At 39.2% G+C, this 21,265-nt stretch overlaps 1 protein-coding gene across 1 annotated transcript in view; it reads right to left on the bottom strand.

Moving 5' to 3' along the window:
- zbtb1 (zinc finger and BTB domain containing 1) overlaps window positions 1-15,945 on the bottom strand; it is a 31,809-nt gene extending 15,864 nt beyond the window's left edge. Inside the window, exon 1 of the mRNA XM_028821736.2 lies at window positions 15,607-15,945. The gene's annotated coding sequence lies outside the window, so the exon portion shown is untranslated. The remainder of the gene's footprint in view (window positions 1-15,606) is intronic.
- Between the last annotated feature and the right edge of the window lie 5,320 nt (window positions 15,946-21,265).

Here is a 21,265-nt window from a genome sequence, read left to right as displayed (position 1 = left end):
GATCAGGTATACAATAACACACGGAGATGAGAGAGGGTGCTGTTGTTGTTGTCTCTTCTTTCGCAGCTTAGAGAAGACTGACCACACTCCCGTCACTCCAAAACGTCCCACCCATACCAAGCAGGAGCCATCCCCAGAAGGAGGCATCTCAGTTGGCCAGCGGCCATACCACCTGCACTACAGAACAGGTAATCCCCCTGAAGATAAGCATGTTCAGGCCCAGCCAGCAGTTGGAACACCAACCAGAAAAGGCTTGGGTTGCTGCTGGAAGAGGTGTTGGTGAGGCCAGGAGGGGGCGCTAACCCTGTGGTCAATGTGTGGATTCCAATGCCCCAGTGCAGTGACAGAGACATTTTACATGTTCTACTGTAAAAATGGTGCTATCCTTCAGAGGAGATGTAAAACCGAGGTCCTGACTCTCTGTGGTCATAAAAGATCTCTGGGCATCTTTCAAAAACAGTAGGGTTTATCTCAATATCCTGCCTAAATTATCCGTCACTCCCTAATTATCCCCTGTCACTAACTGGCTAACTGTCTCTCACCATTCTGCCACCTAAAACCTAATGTGTGGTGAAACTACTGGCACAAAAATGGCTGCCGTCGCATCACATTGGTGGTGACTGAAGTGGCTCCCCACTCACAGCGTAAAGCTCTTTGAGTTGTGAAAAAAGTGCTATAAAAATGTAATGAATTATTATTACTTTGTGACGCGAGCCTTCAACAAGACAAAGCACCCCAGTCATGCCTACTGAAACAAAGCCGGATTGGCTATTCGTTCCTGCCCCTGAGCGACTGTTTATTTCTTTAAAGTTTATTGCTTTTTTTTTTTTTGTTGCCTCTCAATTAAATGAGGTGGCCAGGTTGGCATTCATTTTTGATGAAGCTTTTAAATTGAAGATCCACTCCTCCCCTCATCTGTTAGCAATTAAGACACAGACGCTACACTTCCTGGTTTTTCAATTGCAGTTTATGAACCTGCACCTGTCAATTGACCCGTCTGCCTGTTTAAGCACCGTGCATATGCACACATACTGTACGAGGTATACTGCCCAACTAATATTGCTTTCACTGGGTCTGTTTATATTTTTAATCTCTAATTTTACACCCCTCTCAGACCACCCTCTATAATGCTGATATCACATGAAGCGTCATAGTAGCCAAAAAACAGGCTATTACTGGGCATGGCTCCTGAGTAATGTATGATGGGCAAGGCGAGGAGGAGGTTGGGAGCATGTGCTGATTACAGTGCGCCCACCATGATGAATGCATTCTCCTCTCATTCACAAGATGATTTTCCAAACGTAAACAATTCTTTAGCCATGTCTTTGGAGCATTATAAGCACATGACTGCATACCTGATATGCGGATTATGCAACATGAGTAATTTGAGATTTTTCTTTTCCATGGGTGTTTTGGTATTTTTTTGCTGTTTAATGTGTACCTATTGAAGTTCATCCATCCATCCATTATCCAACCCGCTATATCCTAACTACGGGGTCACGGGGGTCTGCTGGAGCCAATCCCAGCCAACACAGGGCGCAAGGCAGGAAACAAACCCCGGGCAGGGTGCCAGCCCACCGCAGGGCACACACAAACACACCAAGCACACACTAGGGACAATTTAGAATCGCCAATGCACCTAACCTGCATGTCTTTGGACTGTGGGAGGAAACCCACGCAGATACGGTTGAAGTTCATTATGTCAGGAATTTTGTTATCTCCGTCCTCCCTGAAAGCATGAGGTTAAATGTTTTTCTCTGCCATCATTACAAACAACGCTGGGTAAGCAACAGATAAAAAAAATTATAATTTTTGGCAGTGGCGTAGAAAGGGGTGGGTGGGCGTCACATTTCAGGGGGTGGCATTACTGGCCAAAAGGCTCAGTACAATTCATGTGTAAGCAGCAGGGTTTGGAAAAATATCACTCAGGAATGAAAAAAGTCAAATTCTCTGATTTTTATCCACAAATGCTTCAAAAATAATTTTCAGACTGTCCTTCTGTGATGGCATCAGACACAGCAGTTGAAATTTATGAAGCAATAACAAAAATAAACCTAAACATTACACCGATAATAATTTTTAGGAAGATAAACAACTAATTTACAAGATTGTTTCGTTATCAATCCAAATGCGTTCTTGTTCTGCGCAGAAAACATCTCCATCTATCACTTGTACACCGCACTGGTTCTGGTTTTTGCAGCGTACTGATATTAAACTAATAATAAGAACACGGCTTATCAGTGCGTCTATATTATATTCTTGTCTAGTCGATGCTTATAAATAATTATATGTGAAAAATTATTGCTGTTTCTCTATATATGAATACATCTATACAAAATTTATCTTAATTTTTCTCTATACGTCATTTTAATTTTCTATTTAAATAGGTTAACATATTCAGATATGTTGGAGGGCGGAAAATAGCAGCACCGCCCAGCCACGAGCAGAGTATTGTTTAACACATTTTATAGGCATGTACGTTAGGTTATTTGGCGATTCCAGCTTGGCTTAGAGTAAGAAACTTTCTATGAATGTGTCCCGCCGTGTAAAAGTGTCTTCACCAGGGTTGGTGCTAAATGGGCCTTGAAGTTGCAAGACTATATAATTAGATTAAGCAGATTTATATATTGAGGGATGAATTAATTCTTTGGGTATCTTTTAACATTAATGTATAAGATAAATATAGTAGATTTAAATCTGTTAATTTGACATAGTAGGAAATTGGAATGTTTATGATTTCCCCTGTTTCTTGTTCCATAACTCATCAAGGAACCTCTGAAAATACTTAACATTGTTTTCAAAAACGTTTTCAAAAGCTGTCATACTGTTCCAATAACATGAATATGGTACATTGTAGGTATAGCAATAAAACTGTAAACAGATCTCTTCTTGATCTGTCACTCAAAGGGGTCACACAAGAGCTACATTCCAATTCCAAACACTGTATATATAACAGAAAAGTGACCATATTGTGACCAGCAGAACAAATCTGGAATCATACAAGATATTCAGGCATACAGGCAATTTTGCTGAAAAAGCATTTAAATGTAATTACTGACAAAAACATGAATGCAACACACCTTTCATATAAATGGTTATTGACTCTAAAATTAATTGTAAAATTGTGAATATGTGAAATCACCAAAAGTAGAACAGGTAAACAAAGCTTTGCTTTTCGTGCCTCAAAAGCGGTCAGCAACAACAAAGACCTCAAACAACCACTCACTCCATTAAGACTTACTTATAGCACTCATATTTTTCAGTACCATCAGTAGAAGTGACAGCATGGGATTTTATAAAACACTGTAATTCAAAGGCATCAATCAGCAGCAATAAGAAGAAATCGGGAGTGCTCTCCCCTCGACTTTCTCGTATACTCAGATACTTGAGGAGTAAACCGCAGGACAATGATTATATTTTTTATATTATGTACATTAAACAACAACAAATCAAATCAAATTGATAATATATTGAACAATTATTATAAAAGTCAAGTTGAATAAATCAAACTCTGCAGCTGCATGAATAAAAGGTAAGGTACCACTTCTGGATAGCGGAAATAGCTCAAAAGTTGATAGAAATCTATGTTTCGTACCTAATATTTGTATGCAAAATTTGGCTGACCTAACTGAAGGAGTACTCAAGTTATGGTGTTTACACACACACACACACGCACACACACACAGACAGAATTCCAAAAATGGTATTTTCAGACTCAGGGAGGTCTAAAATGTTGAGATTCATCAAAATCTTGACATTGAATATTTCAACGATTCCAATACTTTCCTTATACTTCGTATAGGAGAAAGTAAAAACACTGGAATATCAACTACATTTAAAGCCCTGAGTAAATCTGGAATATACTTGGATTTTAATCACTCCTTAGGCTAAGAGGTATAGGGGTTCTAAAGAATGATATAAAATAATAAAGGAATTATTACAGCAATTTTAGGCATGAAATATATAACAGTAAAATAAGCACATACATTTCTGGAAAATATCCAGAGGATTTTGATTTTGAGTTAAGACAAAAATCCAATTATCCCATGAAGAAACAATTACTGTCTTTATATAAACACAGGATAACATTTGAAGTGACAAGTGTGTTTTTTCTACAATATCATTTTATATAATACTAGACATTAAGCCCGTTACAATAACGGGCGCTAGAACAGTAGTGCATAAACATTAGTAGGAACAGTCTATATTGAATGGCAAGGGACCTTGAACTCATTCTGTTTCTTTTCTTAATTTTTTTTTTGTCAAAAATATTTTTGCAAGAAGCCTAAAGTAAAATAATAATAAAAATAAAATAGAAACGTATATGACAATACAGTAAGTATAATTAATATTACATTTATCCTCTCCTCTGTGGCTGTGGATTGATGTGTTGTGTCTGTTTGAAGATCTCCTATCCTGCCTCTCTTTATTTTAGTTTGCTGTGGCATCTCTCCAGCAAGTACTGTGCAGTTCCCCAGCAAGTATTTTAATCTGTGCTGGCGTGCAGCTGATTATTGTATGTGTGGCGTCTCCCCAGCAATGGACTTTATGTGCGCGAAAATAAATCTACTTTTAAAAGTCATCCTATTGTAATATCATGAAAATTCGTATATTTAGGAAAACCCCTTCAGCGACTGACACTTTACACTTTACTGAGCCAAGCTTCTTAATCGCAAATCTGACATCCTCAGAGTGAACACTTGCACAATAACAAACACTGATCCCACCTCTTTGGGGAAGCTGGTCTCCGCGTCTCAGTACTCGATTGGATTTTTCGTGCCTTATGTTTTAGTTGTTACCTCATTTACCGAAATCCGTTTGGATCAGCCGCGCAATATTTTAAAGGTCCCTCCCTCTCTGTCTTGTGTGACGTGTCAGGCGGCCTTTGAAGCATCTGCTAGAGGCCGGTGACTCTGTCACTCATTCCGCCCTTCCCTGTACTTCCGTCTTGTCCATAATATGCGTTTAATTTTCTGTCACAACAGTGGGCAATCAGCAGAGTCTTCCCAGTAACTGATGTAATGTGTGGCGTGCAGCTGATAATCGTGGCTGTGGCGTCTCTCCAGCAAGTACTGTGCAGTTCCCCAGCAAGTATTTTAATCTGTGCTGGTGTGCAGCTGATTATTGTATGTGTGGCGTCTCCCCACCAACAGATTTTATGTGCGCGGCCACAAGTACCCAATCAGAACTCTCCCCAGCAATGATGTCCTTTATTAAAGAGTGCCCCACGCATGCGCACTTCACCAAAAGACACATACACACGGACACATGGACGCACACAGGGATTATATTAAAGAGGATGATGATTAATTAAATAATAGACAGCTTTTAACCACCAAAAGATATTTTCTCAACACTCAAATTACAAAATTTTAATAGTAAAATGTAATGGGCATAACAATGACAATGAATATTGAGGGTAGCAGTGGCACAAATATCAACTGAATAATGGTGGCCAATTTCTGCTTTTAACTATTGATGGCATTCAATTTTCACCTTGTTTCAATGCCAGTTCATTAAGATTTTTTAGAAAAAAAAGCCCTAGTATTTTGTGAATGCTGATTACTGCCATTTAAACATCCTGAACAAGAAAACCTGGTATAAAAAATGATTAATTATATTGATCTCCAAGTTTTTAGGACCACATAGTCCCTTTGCATTATTTATGTATTTTGTTTTAATTTTAAAAACTTGCTTTCTTGGTTACAGTTTGCACCAACCACTTTATCAACCTGACTATTCCATGAAACCTCACCAGGATCGACTTTATCCTGAACAAATTGTAGGCGGGACACCAGTCCATTACAGGGCACCCTCATGTTAACAACTACACTCACGCACATCAAGATATTTAATATCATCATTTAACCTACATATATGTAAACTGGGAATCTGGAAAATACTCCAGCAGAGTTGGAGAGCGTACACATTCCACGAAGACAACAATAAACAGGAAAGTGAGTTCAAGTCTCTGTGAATTAACTGTGATATATGCAATATGCCCCAGTGCTGCTTCTTATTTGTCTCATTTATAGAATGTCACTACAATCCAGCAGTAACGACAATACGCATGTAACAAAAGCTGTTTGCTCCTTTCCACTCACACCTGTATGGTCAATATCAAAAGGCTGGCTATAAAATATGTATTTTTATTTTCAAATGCAGCAGTGTTGTCCAATGTCACCTCATAACTTCTGGTTTCCAGGTTCATTCCTAGCTTTAGTGGCCGTTTTACCTCTGGGGTTACTGGATTATTCTCAAAAGAATTCCACGGATTTGTACCCAGTGTTGCCAAGTAAGTCGCCCTTAACTATGACCAAAATATTTACAATGAAGTACTTTGCGAAGCACCTTGTGAATGAAATCTCTGTGCCGTCTTACTGAAATATTTAAGAAGACATTGGAAAAACGGTTTGGTCCTCACTTCTTAAATACATAATAACTAATAAAGTAACAGAAATATTGCTTATCCAACTAACTCTCTCCTATAAAAAATGTAAAACCCCAATGCCTAGGCCATGTTTTCTTTTAATATTTAATACCTGATAGTTCAAGTTTAAATTCCAAGAGTAGATCAACACTGTAACTTTTTTTTACACTTACTGTAGCTCACCAAGCTTTTAAATCTATATATATATATATATATATATATATACAGGTAAAATTCCATTATAATGAATATGTTTACAACAAAATTTTTTATGGTCCCAACAGCTTCCCCATATGACACGAGTCTATAGAAATCTCGTTACTATGAAGTACATTCAGCAGATACTTTCATTATAACGAAGTGCACAAAAGACCTTGAAATGCCTGAATGAATCATCCACAGAGCAGTTAGTTCGGTGGCCGCAGCTCAGTTGTGCACAACGATCCCCAAACAGAAACACTGTCATTTTTTTTCTTTCTTCGAACTTTCCTTGTACTATTTTTTTTTTTTTTTGCCTTTTTTGTTTCCTGTGGTTTTCAGTGATACGTTTTGCTTATCACTCATCAACATTTGAAAAACATCCATTGGAATTTAACTCATTGTCACCCTTCTATAGAAACGGCAGACACGGAAAAACAATAACAGTTCATATTAGAAAAAAAAAACAAAGCTCTCGATTGCTGCAAAAAGAAAAAAGACGTTGCCAGTGAATTCGGAATTTCGCCATCAACACTGTCAACTTTCTTGAAAGACAAGACCAAAAAAAGTAGAAAAATTTCGGGTTACAAACGTATGTGAACTGCTGCATTTGAAGACGTTGAAAAAGCCGTTTTTATGTGGTTTAGTGATGCTTGTTCAAGAAACATTCCTATTAATGCAGCACTCATTCAAGAAAATGTGAGGTTTGTAAACTCTCTTGGGACCTCCATCAATGGGACAACATGCCAAAGAGCATCCCAAAGTGTGATCTCCGCGTCTGTATGGGGCAATAGCAGGCTCACAGATATGCTGCATCTATCTGCCAAAGTAAACAGAAAAGATCTCAATGGGTGATGCAAGGTTAGGAGCATGTAAATTGTAAATGCAGATACTGTAACAGGATTACTTATTGATTTTTGACTGCTTGTTTTTCTCTGTCTCTCTCTCTCTCTCTCTCTCCCTGCTCCTGACGGAGGGGGTGTGAGCTGCCGCCTTCAACAGCTTTGTGCCGCGGTGCTTCGCATACTTAAAAGCCAAACAGCCCTATTGATTTGTTTGCTTTTCTCTATCTATGTGACATTATCTGCTCCTGACGGGCACTCCTTTGAAGAGGAAGATATGTTTGCATTCTTTTAATTGTGAGACAAAACTGTCATCTCTGTCTTGTCATGGAGCACAGTTTAAACTTTTGAAAAAGAGACAAATGTTTGTTTGCAGTGTTTGAATAACGTTCCTGTCTCTCTACAACCTCCTGTGTTTCTGCGCAAATCTGTGACCCAAGCATGACAATATAAAAATAACCATATAAACATATGGTTTCTACTTCGTGGATTTTCTTATTTTGCGGGTGGCTCTGGAACGCAACCCCCGCGATGGAGGAGGGATTACTGTACTTAGATAGTGAACGAGAGAACTACTTCACGGATTTAGATCTGTTTTTTTCTATAATTTTCTTGAAAATTCCGGTTGATTTTGCGACTTCTCTCATCACACTAAGAATCATAGTTCGCTTGCAGGAGCGATATATTAAAAGCTAATCCGAGACAAAGGCTGCAGGCCAAGGAGAGGGGGAAACATGACGTCAGGAGTGGGAAGCAGGGCAAGGCCCACCTCACTGTCCTGTTTGACTACTATGTGGGCTGAGCCATGGGAGACAGCTAGTTTATAACAAAAGAAAGACATATCCACATATTGCTGACGTCTGCAAGGTTGTCTTGGGCTGCCTTAAAAATACTGCAATTATGAGTTTCATTCTGTTATTCAAGGCAGTATATATTCAACCTGGGAAAAGCAATAATATTTCCGTTTGCAAAATAATAATCATATGAATCGTACTGTTAATGTTTCATAATGATCATTCAGTTTATGTGATGTAATAAATGCAATGCTGTGAAAAAATATTTAGCTCTCACTGATTTCTTCTGTTATTTCAAATATTTGACACAGAATGTTTCCAGGCCTTCAGCCAAAATCTAACCGTAGATAAAGAGCAACTAAGTGCAAAAGAAACACATGTGTACAACTTGTTTAATTTCTCTAATGAACAAAGTTATACAATAGCAATTGGCACTGTGTGAAAAAGTAAAATGCTTCCTAGTTAAATCAACTCAATTAAAGGGATAATTACAGTCAGCTGACTGAAAACAGCAAGGATTGATTACAGGAAGCCCTTCTCAGTATAAACCTCCCTTATTTTGACCCTACCATTAGTGTCATGTTGCCAATATAAACAATCAGCAACCACATAATGCCACAATAAAAGGAAATTTCTGAAAAGTTCAGGAAAAAATAAAAAGTTCTTGATATCTATCAACCTGGAAACGGCTACAAAGCTATTTCTAATTCTCTGGGAGTTCACTGAATGATGTGGAGACCCCTAATCTACAGGTAGGAAAGACACTTAGGAGAGTAGGGAATCTTTAAAAAAAAAAAAAGTCAAAAAGGAGTGACTTTAGCAAAGGTTGAGGTATTTTAAATAACTCAATCAGAAAAACAGTAGGCAAATATAGATTGTAGCAAAGCAGAAAAATCTGCTAACCAAGAAGAACTTAAAATGCTTGTATCTCATTTGCCAAGAAAGACGCGGATCATGACATTTATTGGCAAGTTGCAAACAAGTGCATCTTACTAGGCAAGCAGCTTTTGCTTACTCAATTTAAATTGCTTGGGCGCCGTGGTGTTACAGTTGCTAACACTGCAGTGCTGACTCGCTGCCAGAAAAGACAGGGTCTGAACCCTGGCCTAGTTTCTGTGTGTGGAGTTTGCATGTTCTCCATGATATGAACATAATTTTCCTTGAATTCCTTGAATGGTGGCATGTGCCACCACCATCTACCCAAAGCACCATGATGATCCAACAATGATGGATGGATTAAAAGCCAGAAGTGTGTATGACCATCAGCATCAAGTGACTCTGTGAAAACCCGAACTACAAAGAGGACTATTTCATTTATGTTAGGTAGAATGCCCAGAGGGGACTGGGCGGTCTCGTGGCCTGGAACCCCTACAGATTTTATTTTTTTCTCCAGCCTTCTGGAGGTTTTTTTTGTTTTTTCTGTCCACCCTGGCCATCGGACCTTACTCCTTTCTATGTTAACTAATGTTGTCTTATTTTAATTTCTTATTTGTCTTTTATTTTTCTTTTCTTCATTATGTAAAGCACTTTGAGCTACTTTTTGTATGAAAATGTGCTATATAAATAAATGTTGTTGTTGTTGAATATTAAAGATTTCCTCCAATAACATAAAAACATGTAGATTAGGCCGGTGAATGTATGCATGTGCATGCCCTACAATAGAACCCGTCTTGCAGTAGACGTTGCCAGAATACGCTCCTGTGCCACATGACTGAATTGGATTACAAGGGTCAAAAATTGAGTGAAGGGTGCTAGTTAAAACAAACAAAACAAACAACATTAACTTCTTCACAAGGAACTAAATTACAATTTATCCATTAATTGCAAAAAAAGGCAATACAACATCATTTCCATTTCAAAAATTTCTCACTAGCCCTCAGTATTAAGGTTTTTCTACATATCCACCATTGAAGATATCCTGAAAAAGAGGAAGTTCTGTCTGGTTTGGAAACAGCACGCAGCAGGACAACAAGGCTGTGCAGAGACTGATGTGCTTGGGTGAATGTATCACTGGGTGTGCACTCCTTCTAACTTCCAAAACATCTACACCAAGTGATGACGGATCAGGACAAGGAAAATTATCAGATATGCCTGCCATTCCAACAATGGCCTCTGCTCTGTGCTGCTGTTAGAGAAATGCAACCACTGTCTGTGGACCAGTTCAGAGAGACTGAGGGGGGAGCTTCTTTCTGTAGGCTAATTGCATTTTAAATAATATCGTACTGTCAATTCTCATATGACATGTGAATGCATGCTTATATTTATTATTATTATAAATATATTTTTACACTATAATGCATACTACTGCTGCCATTATATGTATTAATATTTACGGTGTCATGTATTTATTGTTTATTTTCTTCTTTCTAATGCACATTCTTGGAGTTTAGCAATTACATACCGTGCCCTCCATAATATTTGGGACAAAGACGCATTTTTCCTTGATTTTCCCCACTGCTGCACAGTTTAAAATTACAAATCAAACAATTCAGATGTGATTAAAGTGCACATGGCAGATTTTCATTTAGGAAAATTTGCATGCATTTTGTTCATTCCATGTAGAAATTACAACACTGTATTGCATTACAACATTGCATGCAAGGGATATGCACCAAAGTACTAAATATGACAGCTTTAATGGACTTGCAATTGCTGTGTCCCAAACATTATGGCACCCTGAAATTTGGGGGGGAGAGGGCGTTTGAGGTATTGTATAAATAGTATTGTGATTTCTAAATGGTGTGACCGAAATGCAGCAAATACCATCCATCCATCCATCCATTTTCCAACCCGCTGAATCCAAACACAGGGTCACGGGGGTCTGCTGGAGCCAATTGCAGCAAATACCCTTAAATAAAAATCTGCAATGTGTGCTTTAATTGCGTCTGAACTAATTGATTTGTAGTTTTAAACTGTGGAACAGAAGGTTAAATCAAGGGAAAATATGTCAAAATAAACACAGACAACAGTAAATTACATACCTCTATCTCATTCTGTAAGATAAACTGACAATATTGTCTGTACATTCCCAACCCTCCGCGAGTTTAGTTACACCTTCTTCTTCGCTTTGTACTTTCAGAGCACAGTACATCAAGAGCTAGCAACGCAGCTGTTTTCTTTGTTGAAATTTTGAGATACCTGTGCCTATTGTTTCTTTTTAAAGAGTAAAGCTTTATTGCAAAATGCCAATGATTAAAAACTGTCTTTTGAAGCTATGTACATGTATATTCTGAGTACCTATTATGGCATGTAAATTGGACTGAAATAGTTTGTGCAGTTTGAGCTTATATACTGTACTATTAGCAACTCTATCCTGCAGTATGAGTAGTGGCTAGGCCACCATTTCTAAATATCACACAGTGTATGGCCAGTATAAAAGGAGGAAAAAATTACCAAGTGTCTACTTTTTGTAAGCATTAATTATATTTAAAACAATGTGATAGCGATAATGGATGGACTGACATCCCGACTGGGATGGAGTCATTTCTTACTTGGCAGGAAGGCTGTTGTGGAAAAGCAGCATGTATGGATGCATACCCCAGCAAGGATAATTCCTATTCTCTTTCCCAGTTGGGGAGAGATGAACTGGGGTAGGCTGCCAGCTAAGAACAGTTCGTTGCTCAGAATGATAGGTGTCAAGGCTCCTCTAGCATGCTTCCAGTTTAGATACACACAGGGGTTGCATGGGACTTGTAGTTCAGGAGGGTGCAGCCAGGAGAGGAATCCCCCTATTTCATGGAGGTTCTGCCTGACATGAAAGTCCTTCCTGGGTGCAATGTTGTGGTACCAGAAGTACTCCTGGATCCAGGTTAATAAAAGCTGCAGTCTAGACAGGAATAGGGTGGCACTCACCTGAGGAAAGTTGGAGGAAAGGAAGGAAAAGGAGAAGGTAAGAACAGAAAAAGGCCGGAGCTTGTTGTGTGTGGTCTAGTTGTGTTTAGTGTTTGAGGATCTACTACGCCCCGTACAGGTCACAATAATTACATTTGTAATTTCTATATTTTTTCATGTCTACATAATTAAATATTTTTTCTCTTCTGCACCCTTAAATCTATAAAAAAAAAATCTACAATTTTTGAACAGTGTGGTTTTTTTCCAGATCAGTGTAATTGCTAATTATGCTAGTCTACAAATATGGAAGAGAAAAGGTGAGTTTTCAGGCACAATATGATCATTAATGATTATGGAGCATCTCACACGCAACTAGGAAGGCATATCCAGTTAAAAAAAAGCCACAAACTTAAATAAATATTCCCAGTAAGTAAACCAATATCACCAGTAATGACAGGTTGTGTGGATTCTGTAATCTACAGCCTTGTAAGTTGGTAGGAAGAGTATCTAAAATTGGTTGTTTCATTTACTACACATAAAGTGCTAAAAAGTTCATGTTTGTTGGTCTGATGTGCAAAACCAGCAAAACCAAGCAACTAGTTATTGACGTTTGCTACACCAAAGAGCCTCTATGTCTGGTTACTGTTCAAGGAGTGGATGTGGTCCATTCCAACAAGTACTTAGGGGTCCACATTATTAACAGGCTGGACGGGTCTTGGAACTCAAATATATTATATAAGAAGAGGCAAAGCAGGCTCTTTTTCCTTTGGAGACTGTATTCCTTTAATGTGTGTAGTGACATCCTTCACATCTTCTACAACCCTGTGATGGCCAGTATCCATATTACTAACCGAAGGTTATGGACGCAGGGCGCATCGAAGCGCACGCGCACTGCAGCTCTGCAATGAGCCCGCCCATAGCTAATGACACAGCCACAGAAAACACACCCGCTAGACAAATGAAGCGCACGAAACAGCTCCCAGGCAAAGGAGTCACGGCTCAAAAACGAAACAGCTCAACTGACGGAAATACAAATCCGAGCCCATAGCTAACAACACAGCCACGGAGAAAACAAAAACGAAACGATTAAGCGCATATGTGAATCACATTACAGTATTACAGTATGGAATCCCCAGACATCCAGACTACACAGCATGTTTGAATCACATTACAGTATTACAGTACGGAATCCACAAAGGTCCAGACTACACAGCATATTTGAATCACATTACAGTATTACAGTAATACATTATTAACAGTCCAGCCACAGAAAACACAGATACGACACCAGATGGAAAAAAACAATACACGAACCGCCCCAGAGTCAAACGCAGCGACTTCCCAAAACACGGTCACAGACTCTAACCCAGCGGCTTCCCAGACTCAGTGGCTCGCACATGAACACCACAGCCTGTAAACTGAACTTGCTGTGCTCCACTCTGCCAACAGTCGGTGTCAGCAAAGGCAACGGAATCACGTCTCCACAAAACGAGACCGCTTTACTACGGATATGCTTATGTAATTAAATGACATTTCCCCTGACGCACCCACCCTCCATGATATGGACGGAACAGAAACTGATTGCCATTCTTGGATTTCCGATTCACTAGCGAATCGCGGGCTTACTTATAATTTTCTAAGCTGAGATGTGCTGGGCTGGTAACATCACTTCAAGAGAGGCCCACTGAATTAACAAGCTAATTAGAAGGGCAAGCTCACTTACAGGATGCACTCTGGACCCCTGGAGGTCATAGTGAAGGTAAATAAACAAAAATGAGTGCCATTATGAACAATGCTGCACATCCTCTCTCCAACACACTAACACTGAGTACAGTACTTTCACCCTATGCTGGCTGGGATAGGCACCAGCAGACCCCGTGACCTTGTTCAGGACTAAGTGGGTAAGAAAATGATTGACTAGCTTTTAGCCAATCAATCACTGAGCAGATGTGTATCAAGAAATACTAAGGGGGTCCTTTATACCAACACCAATATAGCGCCTCACTGGGACTGGGATTGCCAAGTCAGAACTTTTCTTTCATTTTAATTTTCCTACTTTATAGTCATTCTGGTGTTAGTTCAGACCAAAGTGTATGTGTACTTTTGTATATTTATTTATCTGCCTATTTACAGTATGTATGTATTTATTTAAAGAGCTTCTGTAAAATGCCACATTTCCCCCTTGAAGAAACAAAGATCCATCTAAAATGTTATTAACTCAAAAACATTCTGCAATTTAAAAGAATTATAGCTGAATGTATTTTTCTATTAAGAAGCATCCAGATGAGTTACCTATTTATATATATATATATATAAATGCTATCTTAAAAGTTCAAATGCATACAATCAAATTGAAATTAAAAAAAAAATCCTTTACCTTTAGAATCTAAAAATAATATAATGGAGAAAAATAGTATTCAACATTTATTAAAGTGTGAAAACTTTCTTTTTTATTATTTATTACGCAGATGCTGTCCAGCAAAGAGTTACCTTAAATAATTCTAAAATGATGACTTGGTTAACTCTGTGAAGCTTCTGCGGTCCTCTAACAACAGCGACAGTTGCCGTGACGTCACTGGGCGGGAACGCACGAGGCCTTGGCTTGGCCCCACCCCTTCGTACACGCATGCCTTCAATCGGGTGGGCAAACGCGCGGCGCAGGGCAAGCAAGGGGATGGCGGTCCCAACGTGCTTCTCGCATTCTGCCCTCCCCCAAACACACGCACATGCCAGAGCTAGCTATTTTTGGACGCGCCCCGCCCTGCGGTGACCGAATGAAGGCGTGCTCGCACTGCAGCTTGAGCCTTTAATTATTTAGCACGACGGCAGCGAAGCTGAGCGCAGCCGCCCTCACAAAGAAGGCGCACGCCTTTTTTTTTTTTTTGTTCGCGAATGACTTTCAGTAAATGTAGGTGCCAAAGGGTCTGCCCACCGCAGCTGTTGTCCGACAGGGTCTTCGGCTAGCAACAATGTTAAAACGCAGACAAAAGCGGTGACAAGAGGGTGCGGCCGCACGAATTCCTTACAGTGACAACCCTGCTAAAAGTTTACTGATGAACTTTAAATACGAGTTTACAAAGGGGCTTTTTTTTTTTTAAAGACTGCCTCTTTGTCCCGCCCACGCGCGTTTTCATTGGCCCGCCTCTTCAAGATGGACTCGTGCGGGCAAGAGAGCTGTCAATCATACCGCAACCGAAAAAAAAAGTCATTAAAAGTGCAGCTAGCGCGCGCCTTCTCGTTGAGTTATGATGTCCGTATCATTTTCTCAAGTATCTCACGCTTCGCTTCCACAGGCGTGCCGTTGGGCTAACGGTTTAAATGTGAATCCTGATGGTAGAAGAGACATGCGTTGACTGGCGGGCTCGCGCGCTGCGGACCGAGTCGTGCCTCACGCACTGCCACCCCCGCGCGTTACTTCCCGCATTCTCGTTACATAAAAAAAAGAAAAAAAGACGAGGCCGCGATGGCATCGAATACCAGACAAATCGCCCAGGCTGCTTGGCACACTTACCCGGTGGAATGGTTGCTAAGGTGAACGCAGAAGATATCCCGCTCTGCGTCTCTTCCGCGGGACTTTATTTTTAATTCTGTTTAGCCCCCTTAGGCGCAAAGTTGCGGCAACAATAATCGCAGAAAGACTAACCCCTCCTGCAGCACACGGATGAAAGAACTTCCGCACAGCCGCTTTCGGCTCACATCACCGCACTGAGGCTGGCTGGGCCGGATCCAGCCCCGCTCACGCAAATCTGCCCCCTCCTGCACGGCCCAGCAGAGAAGACCCCCGCCTGCGCGTGCGAAGAAGCCGCCTTCTGCCAAGGGTTCAACGCGAGGGAGGGAGTGAGTGCCTGACAGCGCCCTCCCCGCACTGCGCTGGGTGCGTGTGACCGGCACGACTCACGGGGAGTCACGCCAGAGGAGCACAGCACAAGCGAAGCCGTGCGGCGCTGTGCTGTGCCGGCGTGGAAGCGTGTTGAGAAAGCTCACAAGCAGACATGTGCGACAGGCTGCAGTTGGCATGTAAAGATGGCATCGGACTCTTAAACTCGAAGACGGCATAGGCGATGTATAGCATCGCTCTCACGTGTTTGAACTTTTAATCGAAATATGTTGCCCGTATGTCATCAAACGGACTGTTTAAGTAGTGCCTATGCATATAAAGTAATTGTATATTTACTTTCACGGGGTTTAAATTTTTAACTTTCAATCAATATAAAATAAGATTTAAATGTTTTATATTTAAACTTTCAAAGTTAAATGCAGTTTTATAAACTAATAAAATACCTAATGACAAGAAATATAATATGGCATATGTTAGGCTCAAAATAAAATGTACACCTTACCAAAGAACAGAAATAAGTTTAGCCAAAGACTATTTTGTAAAATGGCTATATAGCTGCATAGTGTTACTGAAAAACGTTTATGGATGTACCCTTTCTTCAATAGAAAATGCAATTTTTTACTAAGTATCTGAACAACTGTCTTGGAATGTTGAAAACATTACATTCTTAAAAAATCCTTCATACTGTACAGCTGAGCATCACAGGGTTACAAATGGCTATTGTTAATGGCTATTATTGCTTGAAATGCCTGATTTTTAATTTACTATTCACGTAACACCATTTTCAACAGTCATTCTTTCAGTACCCTAATGGTCATCTTTCCTAGCTCATATTTAATTAGGCACTTAAAATGTTTTTTGGTTTTTAGAGAAACCTTTGTAATTTCATTAGCAGCATTGAAAATTATTATTCTGTTCACTTGAACTGCAAGGTGCTGGCATTCCTAAAGATGAGTTCTGGGTTCAGGAATGGCCAAAAGAAAACAGATTTTTCAAGAAATGTGAAGTTTTTTTTCCCCTTAGAAAAAAGGCTGCTCCATTTGTCAGGTTGTTGAGAAACTTAAGATTTCACACAAAGGAGTGTTTATTGTCTTAAGAGAACATACCATACTGGGCCTAACCAGAATAGAAAAAGAAGGGGAAGGCTCAGATACACAGCTCCATAAGAGGAGAAGGACATCAGAGTGTGTGGTTTGAGAAACAAACGCTTTACAGGTCCTCAGTTGGCTTCTTCCTAAAATACACACCAAATACCAGTGTCATCTGCAACAGAGAAAAGACAATTATGGGATGCTGGACATAATACACTTTTCCAGTCATCTTCTGTCCAATCGCTGTATTCTTTTTATTTGCTAGTTTTAGAAACTGTTTCAAAGAAAATGCCAAACCTCTAAGGCCAGCATCCTGCAATCGTCTTTTTGCTGTTGCAGATGACACTGGTATTTGGTGTGTATTTAATGAAGAAGCCATAGGTGGAGCTGTAAGGCCTTTGTTTCTCTAACTACTGACTTTTATGTCCTTATCCTCTTGGGCATTTGTGCCCCCCGTGTTTTTTTTTCTGTCCTGCTCTGATCCAGTTTGTCCTCTTTTTTGTTTTTTCAAAACAATGATAGACGCCTTGGTATGAAATCTTCAGTTTCTTGGCAATGTGTTACATGGAATAGCTGACAAAAACTTAACTTTAGCAATGCTGATACCTTGCAACCCAAGTGAACAGAATAACAGGTTTCAAAGCTGCTAATGCAATTACAAAGGTTTCTCTAATAACTACTTAGCACTTATACAGCATATGCCTAACTAAGGATAAGCTAAGGGAGTTGACCATTAGGACACTGAAGGGATGATGCTGAAAATGGGGGAATGAAGCCATATGTAAATAATACATTAAAAATCAGTCATTTCAAGCTGTAATAGCTATTAGAAACACTTGTAATGCCTTGGTTATATTTTAAAATTTTTAAGGTATCTTTGTTAGAAAGGCATTGATTTCTAGTAGCTTAGCTATAACGTGTAACGGAAAAACATTTATAGAGGTTACCTTTCTACAATAGAAAGTACTATTTTTATAAGGCATCAGAAGAACAAAGCCTTGGAATGTAGAATGATAGCAATTTTTAAACATCTTTAATCCAGATGAGTGTCACAGGATTACAAAAACAAAACAAAACATGCATACAGTAATATAGTGCGTCTTTCACAAGAGCTTGACCTTTTACTCAGTTGAAACATACCAGCCTGTTTTAAATGAGGCATGATGTACAAACTGTAGGGAAACTGAAATATACCATAATACATCCTAATAAACTGCCAGTGTGTTCTATAACTGTGTGCTTACGGAATATTTATTCAATTAAACTCCCCTAGATTATAGATAATTAAACATGCAATTATATGAACACTACTTTTATTTTCAGCTGGGGTTCTCAGCCAATCTGTTCCTGGTTAGTTCATAATTTTCTCAGCTTCCTTGAATTTTTCGTGCATTAGATCAACAGAAAGCTGTCTGTATCAAGGTTTATTAGGATGACAGTAGTGAAATCGTGAAGATGTCTGTCTTTGGCTAAGGCCACTGGCAAGCAAAAATCATTTCCACCTTCGCTCGAGGTCTGTGTAGCAGTTTTCGTGAAAAGCTATTGTATTTTTAATCTGTTTGCTCAAATATCTACAGTGTATTCCCATGAAGCCAGAATTTATGGAACATTCAGTGCTAAGTCTTTAAAACATTCAATCATTGTTCCTACTTTGCATCTGATGCTTATTGGGAGAAGCTAAAGTTTCTCTGTGATCCTGCCCTGAATAAGTGGGTGAGGAAAATGGATGGATGGATAAATAATATCAAACATTTAAATAGCGGCTGGGCAACAAAAAACACTGTAGCATGAAAATATATGGTATTAATATATAAAAAGGCCTTTGTATATTAATAACATAATATTAGATTGTCTTTCATAGAGGCTCAAAATTTTGAATGTAAAATACCAGTCTTTTCATATGGTAGTTGAGTTTTACACTGTGGTAAACTATTATTGCCTGTGTATAATAACAAAATGTGAGGCTCATTTTAACTGCACAGTTTATAACCGAATAGCAATAAGGTTAATTAAGAGATGTTGTATATACTGCATTTATAAAACATAGTGCTATATAGTGTATACTGCTCTTCATCAGTGTTCAAATTTGTAATCAATGTTTTATTTACTGTATATAGCAACTGAAGAAGCAGGTGCCGTCTGTTGTGAGTTTTTTTTTCCTTCTTTGTGGCCTGATTATATTATTCCTTGTGTTTTACTTTTTTAAATTAGTTTGTACTTTTGTAATATGTGTAAATGATGAGCAATTTCAACAATGGTAAATAGATAGTGAAAAATGATATAATTATTCGTGTTGGTATTGTGTTATTGTCACTGTGTACTGTGTACACATGACAGTACACTTGAACTTGAACACTACCTGAATCCTCCTTGGGTTTTCTTTGTATAGCCAAGTTTATTCCTCCATCTCATAGATGTCCATATTAAGTGGGCTGACAATTTTAAATAATTATTTTATGTTTTTATAAATGACACAGTATTGGGAAAAAGTAGGAAGAGTCAAGTTATTTTCTAACCCGATTAGTCCTGAACAGGATCATGGGGAGTCTGCTGGATAGCCTACCCCAGTTAGCATAGGGTGCAAGGCAGGAACAAACCCTGGACAGGGCACCAGTCCATCACAGGGCAAAGACACACACACACAGACCTCTGCCACACTTAAGGCTAATTTAGGATCACCAGTTCATCTAACCTGCATATCTTTGGACTGTGGGAGGAAACCCAAACAAACGCGGGGAGAACATGCAAACTCCACACAGGGAGGACCCGGGATGCAAACTCTGGTCTCCTTACTGCAAGGCAGCAGCGCTACCACTGCGCCACCAAGTAGGAAAAGGAACTGGACATATATATTTTATATGTGGCAGGACTTGTAATTCTGTGGTTGCATAGTTAAACTGTTTGTTTGTTTATTTAAGATGTTTTGTCTTAATGCTCAATATGTAAATTACTATACACAATATGGCTGGCTAAATGAAAAACTTAAATGTGTTAAGTTCCAGTTTCCATTTGACCCAAGGTGAGTCAGGCAGATTCAGGAAATGATTACATTAAATGGTTGAATAAATATGGCTGCTGGCTAGGGTGTCTTTAAATGCAATTTTCATATAATTTGTTTGGGTTTGCATTAGGGGTCATAGTATTATTTGACTGCTTAATACTATGCTGGCTTGCTTAAAAGGAGAACTATCCATTTTATTTGTATACACCCTCAGCAACAAACTGGTTCTTCATAGCACATACTGTACCTGTTATTCTGCAGAAGAGGTTCTGTCACAACACAACTCTTCTCAAATAATGATGAATTGTATTTATAGGTACTGTATATACTGTATGAGGCTGCTCTTATGCTTCAAGATGAGGTCTTGGGTTTGTATTGCATATGCTTTTATAATTATGGTATTCTGTAGTGTGCTAGGCTTTTAAGTGGAAGTGTGCCTAGTAAGAATTCATTGAAAGTGAAAAGACTGAGAGGTTTAGAGGACCATGGCATAATAGAAAGAGAATTAATAGAGTTTTAAATCATTATCTGAAAATATACTGGAAAACTGTTAAGCTCCAGAGTACAAATAATGATGCTGGCAAAGTGTTTAAGAACTCTGCACATCCCTAGTTTCTCATTTATGGACAAATCCTTGCACCTTTGTCCTGCCTATCTTTTAACTGTCGGGGAACTTTGACCCTAGATGTTTGATTTGCATTTCACCACAATTGCAAAGGAAGCTTGTCCTAAAAGCCTCCCAATTTGCACCCAGACCGACCAGGGGTCGCCAACTCCAGTCCTGGAGGACCACCATGGCTGCAGGTTTTCATTCTAACCCTTTTTTTAATGAGTGCCCTGTTTGTGCTGCTAATTAACTTCTTGTGAATTCATTGTAAGTAAATTGCTTTTTTAAGATTTGTTCCCCTGAATTTCTTCATCGTTCCTCTGAATTGCTTCATTTCTTTCCTTAAATGGCACCCAAACAGAAATGAAATGTGAAGTGAGTGAGCCAACAGAAGACCAGCTAAGTCAGGGCGTCAAACTCCAACCAGTTACTTAATTAGATGCCGATTCTTGTCGTGAATTAAACCCGTTCTTTAATTCCATGGCTTGTTGCTGCTCTCGTTGTGCAATAGCAGACATTTCCGAAATTGTTCATTTGCTCTTTTCTAAGAGCACTGGTAAAATGTTTTAGGGATCTGAGCAGACCAGCATTCCTGAGACCTTCATCTTACTTTATTTTCAGATATTGTATGAT

This window comes from Erpetoichthys calabaricus, chromosome 16 (genome assembly GCF_900747795.2).
Source record: "Erpetoichthys calabaricus chromosome 16, fErpCal1.3, whole genome shotgun sequence".
Classification (NCBI taxonomy): Eukaryota; Metazoa; Chordata; class Cladistia; order Polypteriformes; family Polypteridae; genus Erpetoichthys; species Erpetoichthys calabaricus.
The sequence above is the reverse complement of the archived record's forward strand: the minus strand, read 5'-3'. Positions and strand labels throughout refer to the sequence as shown.